This window comes from Poecilia reticulata, chromosome 7 (assembly GCF_904066995.2).
Source record: "Poecilia reticulata chromosome 7, P_reticulata-male-v2, whole genome shotgun sequence".
NCBI lineage: Eukaryota > Metazoa > Chordata > Actinopteri > Cyprinodontiformes > Poeciliidae > Poecilia > Poecilia reticulata.
Window position 1 is genome coordinate 13,276,568 of NC_088836.1, and position 15,237 is coordinate 13,291,804.

The 15,237-nt window shown below is 37.2% G+C and overlaps 1 protein-coding gene across 5 annotated transcripts in view; it reads right to left on the reverse strand.

Moving 5' to 3' along the window:
• chl1a (cell adhesion molecule L1-like a) overlaps positions 1 to 14,904 on the reverse strand; it is a 70,311-nt gene extending 55,407 nt beyond the window's left edge. For 2 of the 5 annotated variants that reach the window (XM_017305983.2, XM_008413435.3), the window contains exon 1: positions 14,559 to 14,902. The gene's annotated coding sequence lies outside the window, so the exon portion shown is untranslated. Of the gene's footprint in view, positions 1 to 14,558 lie in introns of all 5 variants that reach the window. The other 3 variants (XM_008413437.3, XM_008413438.3, XM_008413440.3) reach the window with 3 other exon arrangements.
• Positions 14,905 to 15,237: the final 333 nt, after the last annotated feature.

The following is a 15,237-nucleotide window of genomic DNA, read 5'->3' on the forward strand; positions in this document are numbered from 1 at the left end:
TGTGTGCTGTGATAACATGATCTTTCAACAGGACACCACTAAATTTCACAACAAGGATCTGATAAAGATTTCTTCCAGGTCAATGATGCCCTTCAAATTTTGATCTAGATAAAATTGTTTGGGGATGGGGGATTTATGAAAATGGGCGTCAGTTCCAAAACATTTATGGCCTTTGGAAAACCATCTTCATCACAGTGAGCAACATTTCTACCACCCTATTAGAAACACACATCAAGCACAAGTAAGCTAAATTTGGAAGTGATTAATCTCAAACTATAGGGCAACTCACTATTCCCTTCTAAAAGTGTTTATCACCTGATGAATGTCCTGTTGAATTTTAAATGTAATTTTCAATAAATTACCCTATTTGTCTTCCTCTGGCTTGTTTCACCTCTTATTGTGTGCTGAGGATTAATTTACAACCTGATTATGATTGTGTAGCCTGAAATGCAAATATATAAGCCTTTTCCCACAGTTCTTAGGTGTGCGATCAGGAGTGGACTTAAAGGTAGTTGTTCAGTTTTTTAAATACCATTTTAATCTTTGTTTCAGTGTTTCAAAGCATTTCGTATTGAAACAAAACCAAGTACAAATAATACAAGAATCAACAAAGGAATTTGAGATTGAGGTAATTCTGATGACATTCCACAAAGCAACTCATGGATGAATATTCTCCTAAATAAAAGCCTGCTGTTAACAGCAGTGCTGGAAATCAAGTTCAGAATAACTTCGAGCCCCAAAATGTTTTTATATTTATTGATTGCTGTTGCACCACTTTCAACTAAGCCAATAACTGTGCCCCATTTCACATGTGCTTTCTGATAAGTCCAATGAAACAAAAACATCCGCAAGAGAGTAATTTCAAAGTATAGCCAGTGGCGTCAGTTTGTGATCGACACTTCAGCTAAAACGATCCGAGCTTTCATGTCCACGGGCTAAAATATCCGATGAAACTCGGTGTTGCAAGAAAGTTCATTCTGTCATGTATACTCTGAATTAGCTGTTAACCAGAAGAAAAGATGAAATGCTCAAAAAATAAAACCGATTGGCCAGGACTATTCTGCTCTGCAGGCTTTATGTGCTCAAGACATAAAGTCTCTACATTTAGAGACGCACAGAACTTTCGTTCCGGGTTAAAACAAAATCTACACACACTGTCCACAGTTCAATTACTTGTTAACATAAATAATGACTGTCAATCACATGGCAGCAACTCATTGAAATTAGCTATTTAAAGATGGTGAAAATGACGTACAGAAGTCCATACTAAGCAATTAAAGAGGGAAGAAAAGAAAAGTATCTTGTAACGGGAATGATTGTTGGCGTTAGATGGGCCTGTTGAGAGTATTTTAGAAACTTCCGTTGCCTTGTTGGCGTCACACGGTAATGGCCAGATTAATCTGACATGATAAAAAGGCATCAATGGCTAAAATAAACAGTTGTTGAAACAAAGTTTTGCAGAACGTCACCGCTAAACACAAAACATGGACTACACAACCACAACAGCAGCACAACATGTCAGGTGCAACTCATGTCAGCTAATAATAATTACAATTCACAAAGGCTTAACAAGTTAGACTACAACAGACAGCAAAATCATTTCCTGGTCTGACAAGTCAAGTTCTGCAGCAAGATTCAGATGGTATGGTCAGAATTTGGCATAGACAACATCAGAGGATGGACCCATCTCGTCATGAATCAGCAGTTCAGTCTGCTGCTGATGTAGATAATGGAGTCTGAACACTTTGGGTCCCTCAGTAATAAAGGATTGTTGTTGTAATAACTAATGTTGTCGACCATGTTCATCTCTTTATGCTCAAAGTGTACCCATATTTTAATGGTAGCTTCTAGTACAGCAATGCACCATGTCAAAAACTCAAATTATAAACATGATATTGAGTTCACAGTCATAAGATCTTATCCAGTAGAGAATCTTTCAGATGGGGTGGAACCGAAGAATCACAATGTGAATGAGCAGCTGACATACCACTAGGTGTGTCTAGGAAGCATAGAAATATGAGTTTAATATTGATTTTTAGATCAATATTGGAGCTTGCCTTCACTGAGATTTTTAAACTCATAAGCCACTCTTCAGCGCCATTACTCTCAAAGTTTATGTAAATCTTGGTGAAGCTGTTCTGGTAAAAACTGATTTATATTTTATAGTTTGCAACTACATTCATCTACATATCTACCTCTTCATATGACAACAATTTAAATAAAGTAATCATACCATTTGTTTTTCTTTACTTATTACTTTTATAGACAACAAGGAAGTCTGTTTCAATTAAAGAAATGTTTTGTTTCATGTAGATCCAGGCAAAAAACATGAATCACAGCTGTGTTGAGTTAGACTAAGGATGCCACTAAAAAGTATTTTAAGTTGTCAAATTATTGAGTTATATCTTTAAAACAATAAAAATCTGATGCTCTCTCAGAAATTATTTCGTATGATTATTACACAATTAAGGAAAATGTCTTAATATGCAGCAGGCAGCAAAGGAAAGATATTTAACTTTTTTTCTTATCTGGATTATCTAAACAAGCCAAGGAACAAGTCACCCAGATCATGTTTATCTCAAATAGTTATCGACTTTCTTTATATTCATTTAAATCAGATTTTTAAAAAGATGCAATCTGATTTTTTTTCAGGCGCAGTGCATGTCCTGATGCATATTAATAATTTCTCAGAGGGCAACATTGCTACCGTGCTGTGGCGAACAAGGGCAGAGCTACTGATACAAAGAATAAAGGGTGAGAAAACTAAAAAGAGTCAAAAAGCTGCAGAGCAAAGTTTGGGTGTGGGGGTGATATCTGTGGTGCAGGAGAGATAAATCCATGGGAATGCAACTCATTAGCACATGAATCAAATTCCAGTAGACCTGATTTTAGAGCGCGTAGTCCAGAATACCAGCAGTAGATGAGCAAAATTATGAGTGCTGGTGTCAACTCTAATCCCCTGAATAGTGTGCCAAAATTGTAACGCCCACAACTTTGTGAGGAAAAACAATATAAACATAAAAACTATCACAACACCATCTGGATATACTGTATAACATGTTCATGTTAGACAAGATTTGTAGGACTCGTTTCACACAGTCAAAGCACTCATGATGATCTTCAGCTCCTTCAACCATTTTTTTTCTTGTATAGTATTTATATCCTGTAAAAGAGACAAATATTGATTTTGTTTGTTGAACCATTTCTGTTTTCATTGCCCATATCTTTTAAATCATATTTGGCTTCAATGGTGAGCCATTTTCCGTTTACTGGTAAAATCCATCATATATATATATATATATATATATATATATATATAAATCCTGGTGTTTCATTGAAATTAATGTCACGTGATCTAAGAACATCCCCAGGGACTTTTAAAGAGAACTAACCCATAGTCTCATAGGTCCTCCACTATGTTCAGCAGTAGCTAATTAGTTCTTTCCTATATTCATTCTTTTTGTTCACACAAAACCCACCTATACTCAACCGCAGTCTCAACTCATTCATTCTTCCTCATATTAGCTGTGCCCCCTTCATGGTTAGTAACTGCATTTGGGACTTTTGAAGCTTCTTTTCGTCAAGAGATTTCGCCAAGCTGTCCTGTTACCATATTTTACAATCAAGCTCTCTTTGCCATTCCTGTCAAGTCAGGTGGGCCGATGGTTTGTATCTTTGAAATATTCATTTTGGATGGATTTAACAGTGCTTGAGAATTGGGATAATGTTTTCAAATCAAACTTTGCTTTAATTTCTCAGCTTGCTTGTCCCTGGCCTTTTTAGTGTGGGTTTTGCTCTTCATAAAGTTTGTTCAGTAATGTTTTCTAGCAAATCTCAGTGGCCTTCACATGGAAGCTGAATACAAATGCAGTCAACAGCTTTAATTTTTTTATTTGAAAACCATGTATCATTTTCCTTCCACTTCACAATTGTGCATTACTCTGACTTATCACATAAAGTCCACATGAAATGCACAAATAGGTAGTTTTAAATTCACCAAGAGTAAATAACTTCTAGAGGTATGAATACTTTTGTGAGGTGCTGTATTTTGGAGATTTATCATGTCAGGAGGGAAACTTTGACGAGGCAAAGGAGCCAGTTTTATCCCTTTATCAGTTGTGGGAACAGCAAGTGCAGTTATAATCCCAACAAGAAGGAACGTGTAGGAACAAGACTGTGCATCATAGCAATGTCCTTATCTTCTCTTCAGCAGAGAAACCTATCATAATCTTTCATCGAAAGTCTAGAACTGCTATGTTCTGTTTTCATTGTTTGACACAGGAAAGTAAATGTTCACTGAGTCATTGACAAATTAACAGGAGGTGCCCACATATAGAGAGGATGTTTACTTCCGAATCTAGCAAAAGGGACATGCTGTCACAGTCAACAGGGTGATAGATCACAGATGTCACAACTTATTTCTGTATCTCTGACTCAATATGAGTGTTTGTCCCGAGTCTTAACAGTGAGGGCACTGTTCAAAAGCAAGAGTGGAGATGAATGTTGAGGGAAGAGCATTTTCGGAGCCAACAAACTATGCTCCTCACTCACCAGGAGGAATGCAGTCTACTGACCGTCAAACCTGTTCAAATGTTCCAGAAAATTAAGCACATGTGGGGAGTAAAGAGGAGTTTGGGCCAGCATAGGTGACCGCAGTTAAACTGCATCACCCAACTCAGACAGGATTCCATTATTTGCGCCTCCTGCGTGAGGCGCTGATTCCTCCAAACATTTGTCGGCCAGAGTGGTCACGACCTTTACTCTTCGTAGTTAGGAAGAACTGGGTCTGAAAGAGCAAAAAGTCAGGCTCCATGGTAACCAGAATCCTGGTATCTAAGCTGGCAGAGTTTACTGGAAAGTTTTTCTCAGAGCAGAAGCCTTCTTCCCCTCAACAGGGTGAAACACTGAAGCAAGCAAATATATCAACAAGTGTTTTAAAAGGCAGACGAGATTGGAGGCAATCAGTTTTTTGAGTAAAATAGAGTGGTGCCTCTATTTTAAAACACGGTGTTGAGCACTTGCGAGTTCCTGTGTGTCAGTGACTGCAGTAAATATTTTCCAGGCATTCCAAATGTGGACTGACTGTCCTCAGAGTGCAGCAATAAATTCTCCAGACAAATACACACATCCGAGCTTTAGTTTCTCTTTCATGGTCATCTTCTCGTGGCATCATTAGATGACTGAGTAAGATGCTGGATGTCTTTTTAAGGCCAGAATCCAAGCTGGGAGTTTCATGATAAGAATTGTTTTACATTTCAGTCAACGTCACACATAAACAAATGAGAGAAATGCCAGTAAGACTGGTTTCAGGTTTTCTTTGAGGTCTGAGCTGCCAATTTCCTTCTTTTTTCCCCCCCGAACAATACTTTATAAAACACAACTACATAAATAACTAAATAACTAAACGGAATATGATTAAAGGCCAACATACTCCATAAGATCAGAAAATTGTGTTCCCTCTTATAGAAATTTTGAAAATCTTCGCTACAACACTGATTTTGATATCTACAGGTCATTTTGAGATGCTTTGAGAACTTATTTAAAAGTACCTCTGCAGTACATTTAGTTGATTTAACATGACTGTAACACAATGTAACACATCGGTGCATATCAGGGCAGAAACTTAACAATGAAGTAAAATGATTTGTCTTAAGAAATTCGAAGCCAGATTGTGTAAAATGGTGTGTTATTTGGAAGTGGAAGAAGTTCCGTACCCTCTCTCGATTACCCCTTGCCCTCTTAAATAATAATCAGATGTGTCAGTGTTTGACCAATATAATTTCATCAGAGCCTCATGAAGAGAATAAAGCTGCATATGGAATCTACATAAAAACATAAAAAGATTAAACAAAATTAACCTACTAACTTCCATGACGACACCTAAGTCCTCATGGACCCATTTGGTGCTGACAGTTAAGGTGTTATTACAGGCAGAAACCAGTTGTAATGTTTCTGACAGTGGTAGCTTTTCTTCTCAAGACCAGATTGCAGAGTACAAAGAGTGTTTAATTAATTCATGCATGTAATACTGTCAGATTATCATGCTAAAGAGCATTTAGATGGCTAATCCACATGAAGGCTTTCTCTTCGACCAGTGATATGCAAAAGATGTGATTATTGTGCATCTCAGAGAAAACCAAACACTTACTCCTTCTTCTCTGCAGGGAGCAAGAGATAATTTGGAGCCCTCGCCATCCACTTAAAAGCTCCCCTGCATTCAGCTTAACAAGCACATCATTTACTGTGATTTGTCAGTGATTTTACATTTAAAACAGAGCGTATAATTCAAAATTTGCTAGGATTTAAACCTTTACATGGGATTAATTTAAGAATCTCTCAGCGATGAAGTGATGAGCAATGTTCACATGAAGCAGCTGTTGAGAAAAATTATTATTTTGAGTGTTTAACACAGTTTAAACCTTTTTAGAACGAATTTCTTAAGTTTGAACAGGTTTGTGTGAGTGATTTAAAACCCGAAGAATTAGTACAAAGAACAATAGATCTGCAAGAGAGTTTCGGCTCAGACCCCTGGGGTCTTATCATTAAAGACAGGAGGTCATAAATTAACATATGCAGGAAGGTGGAGGACAGAATCACTTGAATTACTGTGAGAAAGGGAACTTTGGTCGGTTCACGTAACCAGGATGAGAAATCTTCCAGAACTAACATCTGACATGGTGCAAAAAAACTGAATATAACAGAAAATGTTTTAAATCACTAACATTTAATTTGTAAGACATTTTTCTTAGTTATTAATAGCATGTTTTGACTAAAAATTCTATTATCTTGTTTTAGAATTAATTTAGTTAATGATGAATGTATTTGAAATTGTATTATTTCTGACTATATTAGAATCACATGAAAATGATTTGTTTAGTATTAGAAAATACTTAGGTTTATGGTGAATGAATGTCTTAATTCTTATTTGTTTCTAATTCCTAATTAGAAACAGGAATTGTACTTCATTATTTTCTGTTTATTATCTATTGCTTTTGGTTTGATATCAGAACTAAACTTTGGAGATGCTGAGTGCAGAATAACAAATTGGGTTTTTGGAGAACTTTACATTGAATTAAAAATAAAGTATTAAAGGTTTGTTCCGGGCAGAGCAGAAGAGAAACCAGAATTTCACAGCTACCTGTGAGGTTCCTGCATCTGTTTCTCTTTGCCCAGATGGCTGTAGAGCCACGGGAGGCCGGATAGTGTTAAGAAAATAAATTTAAAATAAGTTAGTTTTAGAATTTATCATGACTTGATTGAAATACCATAATTATAGTTTTAAAATTATAACATATTCTGACCTATTGATATATTTTACTGTAGTTAAAACAGTAAAATATAAAGCAGATTGTTTGCCAAGATCTTCTGATCTGCTCTTTGTCTGTCTGGAAACAGTCAGTAGGAAGTTCTAGCTTTTCACACTGATCTGTGAAAAGCCATAAACCACCATGAATTCAGAGAGTCTGCTTCTACCTTATTTAACAAAAGGTGTTTGATCTTGCGACCAAACTGCGGGACTTTTTCTAAAATTTAACAGGGCCAGAGATGCCTTCCAATTGGTCAAGTAGAGATACGCCTTATTTGAATACATTAAAGAGGTAAACACACCTACAGGTATAAAAGTTTGTGCACAAGGGAAACAATTCAGAAAAAAGCTGATTTATTTTACTTCTGCACCAGCTCTTTCTCCAAGGACGTCCTTGATATTTCTTTGTCTTCTTGTCTCAGGTAACAATGTTTGTATCTGTCTTTCTTTAGTTTCCTGTACTATCTTATATTTTCTTCTGATTGGATTAAATCCTGTAATTCTGTGACGTCAACACGCATTGTTGTGTTTTTGTCCCCGCACGTGGCCACGCGAGAAAACCCGGGATCAAAAGGAAGTATCAGAGCCAGAGTTTTGCTAAATTTAACAGTAATATAAAAATTCTTCCTTAACACAGCTAACTGTTTTCTCTGATTTTCTTAGCTTTTATTTATTTTTTTGGTCTTTGTCTTTTTCTAATTAACAACTGTTTCCAACTGTGTATGCCTCATAAACAAAGCTTTAACACTGAAATCAATTCCAAGCAACAAACAACAAATTACAGCCCATCAGAGCTCTGAAGAGCAAAGTTAATTCGCAATCAGCTTTCTTTGCCCACTAAATAAGATTATTAGGTTACGCTCTGCTACTACATGCAGTGGTTTCACGTTGATACCATAACTTTGTTGACTATAAGTGACTGTCATGGAGTTTTGCTCTTCCCAGCGCAGCACTGATTAAGTGGCTAAGAGACTCACCCCCTGCCTGGTAAGGCTCTTACGCTGCACGAGCCGATCTTAATGGATAACAATGAGCCACTCAGATGCTGACAGCATCTAAATATATTTCATCCTGTCACGGCATACCTATTATATTTAACATTTCTGATCCATCAAATGTGCCAAATAAAAAAAAAGGACTTTTGTGTGCATGTTTCTGAATCATAATGTATGGAATGTTCACTATGTAAAGGCATTGATGAGGTTAGATCTCCACCCTGCAAATTTAGGGTTTAGCGGAGCACTGCAGCAGCATGCACTAATTATACAATTACAGAATTTGCTGAGGGGCAGTTATCTCCAAACGTCTTTGACAGGGAGAGAGAGAAGCGAGCTGGAGACAACATGCCTAGCATGTTGCAACATATGCCGTATCTACCTATCCGTGAGTGTAGGATCGCTGAAAAACTATGAATGATTTACTGAGGCAGCGTTACCTCTTCTGTCTGTGTTACCACTGGGGACTGAGAGTTGGTGACTTTCCATGTTATTTTTTTTTTAACTCTGAAATGTTGAAATACTTATAAAATAGGGCTGTTGTAAATGATTATTTTTAGAAATCGAGTAATCGGTTATTCTAACAATTGAGTAATCGAATAAAAAAATGTGATAAAATAAAATACTTGTAAATTCTGCTATAACAGCAGTACTAGTATCGAATATCAACTTCGGCCCAAATTTTCATATTCATGCATCCCCATAATTACTTTTCTCTAGTTCAGAAAATTAACTTATAACAATAATAGCTTACATTTAAAGTTAACTTGGACAGAAATTATGCAAAAATCTGAAATTACATTCAATCTGATAATAAAGCAGCAGGCTCACAAATGCATAAACTCTATACTCCAGTTTTTATATTATGAATTAATCTTCAGTGAATTTAATTAATAGATGAGCTCTCACTTTGCCTAGCCAGTTATAGCTTTTGTGTCCGTGTTAGCGGCGGGATCTTTGGCACCTACGTCACACAGAGACACACGTCTGCCCGCCGCAGTACGCTCCGCCACCCAGTTGTTGTGGCCAGGATGGTGGTACGTTTATTTTCCGGTTTGTCCGTAAAGCTACACTCATGCTACGCATTTACAGCTGTCCACAGTGTTCCGTCTATCCGCGCCACCTGTATAAACACTTTCTCCACGCTCTTCACCGCTGTTTGCTGCTAACCGGCCAACAGGCAGCACTTTTGGGAGGAGAAAAGTTGTATTCCTTGGATCGCGCCCGTCATTCTAAGGATACTTATTGGTCCGTCGACAAACAATAAAAGCCTGAACAGTGTCATCAATCAAAGAAATCCCCTCAGATCGAACTTGAAAATTATGCTTCTAGCACGTAACAGCATAACGTCTAACAACTCATAGGCGGAAGTGAGAGCGTTGCACAACACAAATAATATCCGGCTAGGAACATACGTGGCGCAGATAATTTGCCTCAAATATGCCTCAATTTGAGGCGGATAATTCACTTCAAGGAATTTTAATAATCAAGGTACTTGAATCATTCGAGTTATCACTACAGCCCTAGAATGAATGTATAACTTCTAATAAAATATTTTCTCTTAAAGAATATAATTTCACATAAGTATGCTCAAAATTAAATTTTTACACAGCCCTTGTGAATGATTCAACCAATATTGACCTTTTTGTTTCATTTATTGTATGTATTTTTTAAAGAATTATAAAGTCTGCTAATGTGACATAGTAGCCTGAAGCTTTGACCAAGGAATTGGTCAAAGCTTAGGCTGACCAAGCCTGTGATATGTGAGATGGAGTCTCAATCTCACTCACTCTTTCTTTTCTAAGCAGATCAATTTCTAGGTAAGGTTTTTTTATCAGTATTTTTATTTTGGTGCATCAGACCATTAATCTTTAAAAGAGGCTTACCATTGTAAATAACTTTTGAGTCCTCAAGAGTTTGAGATTTTTACTACCTTCTATTTTGCCAGTAAATCTATTTGCAACAACCCCTTGAGATGTATGGGTTTCTCTGTTGACTGCTCAGGCTGCTGTGTTATTCCCTGTGTGAATTCACCTTCAGTTTGAATTCATTCTCTAACTTCAGAAAGGTGCACTCAAACAATTCACCTTCTGACATTTAGAATTTTCTCATCCTTTCTCTGCGTCTAATAAACCAGAAAATGCAGGTTCTAAAGGGTTCAGATCACTTTTTACTTATTATTGTTTACATGGGGAAACCTGAATATCTGGGTTTTTCAAAAAATAAATGATTACTTTGACAAAACCACTCCTACTTGAGTAATTCCCATGGCTTTATGATCCAAGTAGAGCTGTAATATTTGGGAAACTACAAGCTTCTTCAGTGTGTTATCTGGTAATTGCCACTTTGACATTTTCATGTGGGTCTACATCTGTAATTTATTCAGTAAAAACGAAGCTGTCAAAAATCCTAGCAATACTCTCCTTCAAAGAGCAAATTGTTCATGGCTCCAGAAAGGTGATCTATGGGCAGTACTGGCAAATCCGAAATGTTTTTATTAGCTCAGCAAAATATAATTCAGTCTCTAAAGCTCTAATTAAACAATTTATTTTCCATAACTTTAAACCAAGTTACGGAAATGAAACAGCTAATAAATCAAACTTGGCTCTTTGTCATTTTCCACAACCAGCTTTTCAGTTAAACCTTTTGCTCCCACATAAACATTTAAGCTCTAACCTTTGCAGTCTTGTTTATAACAGAGGTGCAGATTATTTGGAAATGTGCTCGTACAATACTATTGTTCACTTCTGCGATGATGGCATCACCTCTGATTAACCTTCATTTTCCTCAAACTTCTTTTGCTTGTTCATGTCCCTGGAGCTTTAGCCTATCAATCTAAAGTCAGTGTCAGGTGTGGAAGTGCAGAGAGAGTCCATCCAGCCACCAAAAGATATTACGAACAGCTAGAGTACAAATGCAGTGAAATATAAAAACCTACTAAATACTGCATCTCTGCTAAGGCTGTACAAAACGTAAATCACTAAGTTATTGTCATTCAAGTATCAGCATGTCTGTTTTCATCCTGACTGTAGCATGCACCATGCACTTTCATAAAATGGCGATGTCATGAACCTTAAAAGTGGAGCCCTTGCCTAAGCTACTTCTAGCCATTCAAAAATCAAACCTGCACTGAAGAACCATACATGGTGTGGAGATGAGTTTGGTTGATAAGTGTTATAGAGAATCTGGGTGTTGAAAATCCACTATTTTACAGCTTTAAACATATTGTTGGTGTGTGATGTCTTTTTTTTAAACTTTGGCAGAGGTCAGATGATCTGTTCTTCAAGGTGCGATTCACAGCAAACTGTCCAATTTGTGTTTATGGCAAGAAACAATGCACATTAAATGCACACAACATGATGGTGATCTCTGTTTTCAGCTGATACAAGGCAGTAACTAGCTGATTTGGCCAATTAGTCTGTTTCTCCCTCACCTTTTACAAAGCACATGTAAACGGCAAAAATGCATCCAAATCCTGCCTTGAAGTGTTTTGTAAACAATCACTGATGCTTTCGGTATTCCAACACTTTTCTATCAGAAACGTTGATTTCCTCTCTACATTGAGCTATAGTAGTCCATCTTATGACTGGCCTGACTTCCCTTGTGCGTCAACAAACTGATAGCTCATGGGCCTGTCACCACCATTGTTCATTGACCGGTCTCCTCTTGATAAATAAACTGACCACTACAACGCAGGAACACATCACAAAAACTGCAGATTTGCTCTGACCCAGTCATCTAGACATCACAATTTAATCCTTGTCAAATCTGTTTGGATCTTTTTGCATGCATATTCTTTCTGCTTTTAATACATCGACTTTGGAGGACAAAGCATTCACTTCCTGCTCTATTAATCCTACCTGCTATTCCTGTGTCCGGTCACAACGGTGTGTCTATTTGGTGAACACTATGTTTTAATGGTTTAAAATAAAGAAAAATAAAATGTACACCACTTTCTTTTTTCATGCAGTGAAATTAATATCCATTATATCAAATGAATAATGTGTCATATTTTCAACTGATTGCATTTATTGAGTAAAGGTAGTATGTTTAAAGTACACCATCCAACATCTCAATCTCTTTCTACAGTTAAAGGAATTAAAATCATAATTTTCTAAGTTTTGTGGTTTTATGATTTTTATGCACATTTCTGCTTATTCTCCAATGTGGCAAAACAAGACCCTGTTTGTTGAATGTGAAGGGGATCTCACAATAATCCCAGCACAGGATGCGTTTCAAGATTCATCCTGATCTCATGTGACAGTCGGATCTACTGTCTTTTAATCTGCTGGAAGCTCAAACTAAACATCACAGCAGGGAGCAAGATTCCCTGCAATTATCACATTTGAGTCAAGCTGGGTCACTCTCAGAAAAACACTGTGACATATTTTGCCCAGAGCTTCAGACAGCTGAACAGCTCTGGCCAAATACTCGTGTCACCTAAACCACCAGCACTTCCTTTCACTCACAACAGGAACAGTAAAGAGAGTCTTACCATAAACTCAGAGTGTCAATGGTAAAACGTAAGTCCTGCTGCAAATGAGGTTTTAAGCCCTAAGCAGAATTTATTTTCGGGGTTCACCTTTTAACTTTTCAATATTTACTGTCCACCATTTTCTGTACAGTTTTACTGAGCTCAGAACAATAACAAAAAAATACAGTCCAGTGAAGTATTTGCCTCTTGGCAGATTGCCTCTACTTTTGCTTTTTTTTTTTTGTCACAATGAAATATATTTTAGAAGATCTAATACATTTTAATGACCTGTGATATTTAGTGTGATATTAAAATCCGTAGAGCAGGATTTTATTTAGTATGGGAAAAAATGGGTTTGTGAAAGCAAACTGGCTTTATGTAAAAATGTAAGGCATGAATTGTAGACTTATCCACAAAATAACCCAGAGTTGCATTTAAATCACGGAAGACCTCAGCTGAGGTCAGCGTTTAGAATTTGATAAAAAGATAATAATGACTTTCAACAGAGACATCCAATGTTAAAATCATTGCTTGCCTAAAAGAACACAAAAGCTCCTCTAAACTTACTCTCCTATTAGAGGAGAATATACTGTGGACTGGAGATAATTTTTATTTTTTTATGTACGTCCCATCATATCCGAACAGCCATTCAGAAAATCAAAATCATACTGACAACCAAACTTTATGAAGGTAATCTAATTATTTCCTTAAGGGGCAAGGTGATTTGTCTTTATGAGTAGAACCATGAATTCAGCTTCCTGACAGAAAGCCCTGAGTGTCCAGCCATCAGTTTCCAAACTTAAGCTCAAGCAGAAGGTTTTAGAGTTGATCAATTTACATCAGGTTGATCAGATGATTCAGTTTCTGTAGCATGACCTTAAACAGATTATTCATGCTCAAAAATCTTCAAGTCTGTCTTAATAAAAACGATTCTGTGAAAAGTGGGGCCAAAATACCTCCCTATTAGTGTAAATGTCTCAGTTCCTGTTATCAGAAATATTTGATAACAGTTGTTGATGCCAAGATGGACACAACCGGTCATTAGTTTTAGAAATTACTTGTCAGGGTCAGGGTTTTGTTTGATCAGAGACGCTAGACCAAAACAGAAAAACTTATAAGCCTTTCAACACTTGGTACTGTGGGTGGCTTAACACATAGCTAAAATTATAATACTGGGTTTTTCAAATAGTGAATTCAAGCAACTTTCAGGTCTTGTTTTTGATCTTTTTCAGCTCTTGACACGTTTTTGAGTAGTTTGCCATATTTAAATGAAAAAGTGCATGCAAAAATAAAAAGTAATTATAGCACGGAATGTAAAGTTATGGTATGTAAAGCCTTATCAGCAACAGCTGAAAAGAAATGCAATTTGTTATTTTTATTAAAACAGCTCATTTCTTTGGGCCAGAACATAATCACAGTACAAACCCTGTTTGTAACTTGGGCTAGTCTTGGATGCCCGTTTCAACTTTTTTAATTTGTGATAAATTCAATAGCTAATCCCCTTCGAAATCTTTGACAAGTTTTTTTCATTGCGATGCAAACTTAACGCTAAAAAATTAAATATTCAACAGCGTGTGTACGGTATTTGTTTCTCTGGCTCTGCAATAAAATTTTGCACTCCTCCACATGTCTTCACAGCTGATATCTTTATTTCCTGTCTCTGAGCTCCATGTACTTAACTGAATGTTTTGACTTGGCGTTCTGAGGTTGAGTTTGTAAATGATGAGGTTTACCATCGCAAAGTGCCTAACCCGAAATAGAGGTAGGAAAAGATAAAACTCACCCACAAGCAGAGCAGAGCAGCTTTAGAGCAGGACCTCTCTTGGCTTCCGAAGAAATGTTTAGAGAAGAAAAAGTCCACTCCACAGTGGGAGAACTAACAAACGCCACTGCCGTGTAAACTTTACCACAAGTTTTATAACCTCCGCTGTTGACCGCCCGAAAGTCTGCGGAGTGACGGGCAACACGGAGAGATGTTAACAACTGCCGCTCCGACACAAGTCTCCGCAACGTTGTTCCTCTATTTTGGAAGCTTGTGGGGGTCAAAGGACAAGGAGCGACTCTGTGTGCGCTGAGTGTCTCTTGTCACAGAACATGATAGGTAGGTATGGGCTTAGGGCGAAAAGTGGGTAAATGTTTTTTGGTGCGCGCTCGTGCGTAACAGCAGCGTCATTCTTGTGCCCTCGAGCACATACATCACCTCTGACGATGCGTACAGGCTAATATGGAAAACAGCAGCCTGCTACGGATCTCGAAAACATTATTAGTGACCTGAATGTGTGACTGTTTATTTATACACGTTTGCTGAAGGGATAGCTTCCCTCACTCCTGTCTAAAATTCACCAAATTTCCATATTATGATGATTATTTCAATGAGAATGTCCTGCTGCCTTTACTGTATGTTGCATTAGGTGACTGTAAAGCGCAGGTGCATCTGTTTGCATTCTATTAGTCCACCGCAC